We start from the raw sequence: 5,962 nt of genomic DNA on the forward strand, positions 1-5,962 counted from the left end.
CCTGAGGAACCTCCATACTGTTTTCCAGAGTGGCTGTACCAGTTTGCATTCTCACCAACAGAGTAAGAGGATTCCGCTTTCTCCACATCCTTGCTAACATTTATTGTTCCTGGTCTTGTTGATTTTAGCCATTCTGACAGGTGTAAGGAAGAAATCAGAGAGGGAGACAAACCATATGAGACTCTTGACACTGGGAAACAAACCGAGGATTTCAGAAAGGAGGTGCATGGGGAGATGGGGTAACTGGGTGGTGGGCATTAAGAAGGGCATGTGATGTGATGACCACTGGGTGTTATATTGAACTGATGAGTCATTTAACTTTATATCAAAAACCAATGATGTACTATACCTTGGCTAATTGAATTTAAATTAAAAAAAAAACGAAGAATAAGTGCAATGAATAGAAAAAAATACAAACATAGATCCAACTATATCAACAACCATTACAAATGTGAATGGCTTACATCAATCAAAAAGCAGATATTGTTAGAATGGATAAAAAGAAAAGGCCCAAACTATACATTGTCTACAAGGAACCCACTTTAATTATAAAGATTCAGATGGGCTAAATGGAATGGAATGTAAAAGAATGCACAACGAATTTAATAAAAAGAAAGCTGGTGTAACTATTAATTTCAGATTAAGAAGACCTGAGAATAAGGAAGATTAGCAGGTGTAATGAGCGGTGCTACAAAATGTTAAAGGGGCAGAAGAAAAGAAATAATAAAAATCAGAGCAGAAATCAATGAAATTGAAATATAGTGAAACTGAATAAAATCTAAATCTGGTTCTTTAAAAAGATCAATAAACTTTATAAACATCAGTAGCCAGGCTAATACAGAATTAAATAAAAAGATACACAAATTACAAATATTAGAAATGAAAAGAGTAGCCAATAGATATTAAGTCAATCCTATAGAAATTAAAATATTAAGAATACTATGAACAAATCTATGCCTACAAAATGTCATAATTTTCTGCAATGTAGCAATTCCTTGAAAGATACAAACTACCAAATCTTACACAAAGTTCAGTGGATAACATATGAAAATAATTCAATATCTATTAAAGAAACTGAGTCATAATTAATAGGATTAATTAATCTTCTCCAAAAGAGAAGTCCAGGCCAATTAAAAAATAGGCAAAAGATCTGACCAAATACCTCTCCAAAGAAGATATACAGATGTCAAATAAGTACATAGATGGATACTCAACATCATTTGTCTTTAGAAAAAAGCAAATTGAGACAACTATGACATACCAGTACACACCAATCAGAATAAGCATAAGCCAGGCTCGCTCTCTTTCTGCCGCCATCTTGGTTTCACGTTCCCCTCACAAAATGCCTGGTGAAGCCACAGAAACCGTCCCTGCTACAGAGGAGGAGTTGCCACAACCCCAGGCTGAGACAGGGTCTGGAACAGAATCTGACAGTGATGAATCAGTACCAGAGCTTGAGGAACAGGAGTCCACACAGGCAACCACACAACAGGCCCAGCTGGCAGCAGCTGCTGAAATCGATGAAGAACCAGTCAGTAAAGCAAAACAGAGCCGGAGTGAAAAGAAGGCACGGAAGGCTATGTCCATACTGGGTCTTCGACAGGTTACAGGGGTTATAAGAGTCACTATCCGGAAATCTAAGAATATTCTCTTTGTCTTCACAAAACCAGATGTCTACAAGAGCCCAGCTTCAGATACCTACATAGTTTTTGGGGAAGCCAAGATCGAGGATTTATCTCAGCAAGCACAACTAGCAGCTGCTGAGAAATTCAAAGTTCAAGGTGAAGCTGTCTCAAACATTCAAGAAAACACACAGACTCCAACTGTACAAGAGGAGAGTGAAGAAGAGGTTGATGAAACCGGTGTAGAGGTTAAGGACATAGAATTGGTCATGTCACAAGCAAATGTGTCAAGAGCAAAGGCAGTCCGAGCCCTGAAGAACAACAGTAATGATATTGTAAATGCTATTATGGAATTAACAATGTAACCATCTGAAAACGAGGACTTTTTTTGGTGTTTCAAAAGAATAACTGCAACTTGGTTTGAAATTTGTACTGTTTCTATCATTGATAAAGTTATGGCTTCTTGTTGGATGAAAAAAAAAAAAAAAAGAATAAGCATAATCCAAAACTAACAACAGTAATTGCTAGAGGTGATGTAGAGCAACCAGAACTCACATTCACTGTGGGTAGGAATAAAAAAAATTAAAAACTAAAAAACTTTGGAATACAGTTTGGTAGTTTCTTAAAATGTTAAACAGTTTGATCCAGCATATGTGCTCCTAGATATTTGCCCAGTGATTTGAAAATCTATGCCCATAATGAAACCTATATGCAAACATTTATTGTACTTATTATAATTTCCAAAATCTGGAAAAATCCAAGGTGTCCTTCAATCAGTGAATGAATAAACAACTGGTAGTACATCCATACAATATAATACTATTTATTTAAAGAACTTATTTATTTATTTGAGAGAGAGAGTAAGAGAGAGTGTCCACAAGTTGGGGGAGGGGCAGAAAGAGAAGGAGAGAAATCCTCAAGCAGAGTCCCCACTGAGTGTGGAGCACAATTCAGCAGGGCTGAATCCCAGGACCATGACATCATGGCCTGAGCCAAAATCAAGAGTGGTCGCTTAGCCAACTGAACCACACAGGCACCCCTATAATGGAATACTATTCAGTGCTAAAGCATAGTGCTAACTGAAATAATCAAGGCACAAAACATAATATATACACTATGATTGCATTGAAGTGAACTTCAAAAATAGGGAAAAGTATCCTATGGTGTTAGAAGCTAGTGTTGGTCTTTAAAGAGGAGAGAAGTTGTAGAGATTGCATAAGACACAAGGGGTCATAAGAGTTGCCTGTCGGATTCTTTCTTTTGTCCTAGGGTGTGCTTCCATGAATGTGTTCATTTTGCAACAATTAATTTAGCTTCATACTTATAATTTTCTAATTTTCTGTATGCAAATTTTACCCCTATAAAATTTAAAAACTTTTTTGCTTACTGACTTTACATCCTTGGGCAATTTGCTTAACCTCTGTGAGTCTAGATTTCTTTGATATATAAAGTTGCTATGATAACATAAAGTTGTTTTGAGGATTAATTAAATATGAAGTATTTGGCACAAGTTTTAGCTAGTACAAAAATGCTAAATAAATCAGAGCTACAGATGAAAACTGAAAAGTTTATTGTATCTACAAACATTTCTTAAAAACCTTATTTTTCAGTGAATCTAATGGTTTGGATTCAAATGGAATAGGTGTCACTTAAATGACAATTCTGTAGTCAAAAAAGAAACATTGATTCCACAAATACTTACTAGGGATGTACTATGTCAACAGAATTATTCTGTGTACTGGGGAAACATTAGTTACCAAAGCCATCAACAGTCCCAGTCTCTTTGGAGCTTAAATTCATGTAAGAAATAGATACATTACATCTTATAAGGTAAAAAAATAATACTACTAATAAAAGCATAATAAGATAAGGTACATCCATTTCTCAAAAGTGAAAATGAGCTACAATTCTAATAGAAAGGACAGGGAAGCATTACATTAAAAAGAGAGAAATTTTTCCAAAATTTTGAATGAGGTAAGAAATAACAGGAGAAAGCAATTTAGTCCAAGAGGACAACTGAAAAATCCTGAAACTCATAGGATATACTGATGGATTACACGTATGGTAGGGAACAAAACCATGAGTCAAGGATGTCGCTGAAGGTTTTGGCCTGAGAAACTGCAAGAACACAGTTGCCATTAATTGAATTGGAAAGGGTTGGGGAAAACCTTATCCATCCTTAACAGTGCTCAAATTCAAACAAAATTTTGAGGTTAGGCTTACCAATTCCTTATTTTTCCATTTCACTTTTGGTGAAGGATTAGATTTACACTTTTACCTGAATGCCAATATTTTAAAGCAAAGTGCTAATATTTTAAAGGAAGTGGGCTGGTATGGAAGAGATGATCATGGAGCCTACACCTTCATCAGGTAAACTCTTATTGCCAAGTTTGTATCATGGCACCCATGAAAAATTAAGTCTTGCCTTCCCCAATCTGGCGATACTTTGTTTTATCTAGGCAGAAGACTACACCTCGAGTACCTTGTCAAGTGTGTATGTATGTAAGTAAGCAGGGGTTTTGGGGAGCACTGCTGATTCTGTGGGGATTGGGGGCAGAGAAGGGGCTTATATATTATACAAGTTTCTCTTTCTTTCCTTTCTTTCTTTTTTTTTTTAGGATTTTATTTATTTGACACAGAGAGAGACAGCGAGAGAGGGAACACAAGCAGAGGGAGTGGGAAAGGGAGAAGCAGGCTTCCAGCCGAGCAGGGAGCCGGATGCAGGGCTCGATCCCAGGACCCTGAGATCATGACCTGAGCCAAAGGCAGTCGCTTAACCAACTGAGCCACCCAGGTGCCCCTTCTTTTGTTTTTGTTGTAAGTTGTATTTTGAAATAGTTTTAAACCTACAGTAAACTTGCTAGAATTATACCAGGATGTCTTATATGCCTTTTATATGCCTTTTTCAGATTCAATAATTGTTAGATTTAGGACCATTCACTTTACTATTACTTCTGTATTTTAATTTTATACATATATGAGTAGTATTATTTTTCTGAACCATAATAAGTTGGAAGCATCACACCTCCTTAACCCTAATAATGTGTATTTCTTAAGAGAAAGAACACATTTTTACCAAACCACAATTCAGTTTAAAAAATTAGGAAATTATCTCATCCACAGACAATATTCAGATTTAATTCATTTTCACAATAATGTCCTTCATAGCTATTTATGTTCCTTTTCCAGGATCAAATGCAGATCACAAAATTCATTCAGTTGTCACATCTCTTTAGTGTCAGTCTCTCTTTATTGATTTTAACCTTTCTGAAGAGGACAAGTTATTTTGTAAAATGTCTCCCAACTTAGGTCTTTCTCTTTATGATTAGATTCATTGGGGTGAAGGTCTTTCTTTTTGAGAGTGTCTTATTTGTCACATGATTTTTTTTTTTTGTCCCAATTTTGGTGATGCTAGGTTTGATGTTATGGTTCAGGTGGTATTCCATATGTTTCTCAGTGCTGGTATTACTATTTTTTCCCTTGAAACTTGTAAGTAGCCTGTGGGGAGATATTTTGAAACTAGGTAAGCCTCCTGTACCTGGTCAAACACTTACCCTTTAGCTTTAGTATCCATTGGTGATTTACCACTCCTGCTATTGTCATTTTATTGTAAGGGATAGTTATTTATCCATTTATATGTATCAGCATGTACTCATGGATTATTTTATTTAATAGTTCTTAATCCACTCCTTTCCTTGTTTACTTTGAGATTTAAATAGTCCCAAATATAGCTGTAGGGAGGTCTGTTAAACTGGTTTGTGTCATATTGACATATTTTCATGATTCTTTGAGTTCCCCTTGTGTTTTGTAATAGTATGTTCTGGGTTCATATTGCTTTTTCCAGTGCTAGGAATAATAACCATTTCTCCAAAAATCCCTCCATCCTTTTAATGGGAAAAAAAAAACAACAAAATCTAAATAAGGAATAAGTGTACTTATTCCTTTTTTTCTCTTGCTCTTTTTACTGTCTCCTCTCACCCCTATATATACATAGATGATAGATGATGATAGACACATACATGCATATTGACACTTCCAATTCCAAGCAAATATCACATAGTACATACCAATTTTTCTCTCCCAGTTTTGAAACTCTGCCTTAACAGTGAGAAACATGATCCCATTGTCTTCAATATATTAACTAGTCTACTATTTATTTCTTTTACAAGGTAAAATTTATGTATTGATATTCACAAACCGAAACTATGATTTCATGCATTTTAAGTCAATATACCCATTCAATGAATATCATATACCCAGCTCCCTCAAACCAAAATGTCCCCTTATATGCCACAGCAGTCAGTCACAATGGTCTATCTACGCCGACCCAGAAGCAACCA

The 5,962-nt window shown here is 35.6% G+C and overlaps 1 pseudogene; it reads left to right on the top strand.

Annotated features, from left to right (window-relative positions):
• The first annotated feature begins 1,333 nt into the window (after window positions 1–1,333).
• LOC114197966 (nascent polypeptide-associated complex subunit alpha pseudogene) lies at window positions 1,334–2,082 on the top strand (annotated as a pseudogene).
• The last annotated feature ends 3,880 nt before the right edge of the window (window positions 2,083–5,962 follow it).

This window comes from Eumetopias jubatus, unplaced genomic scaffold (assembly GCF_037043125.1).
Source record: "Eumetopias jubatus isolate StellerSeaLion01/CBP00866 unplaced genomic scaffold, mEumJub1_p1.0 scaffold_2, whole genome shotgun sequence".
Taxonomy (NCBI): Eukaryota; Metazoa; Chordata; class Mammalia; order Carnivora; family Otariidae; genus Eumetopias; species Eumetopias jubatus.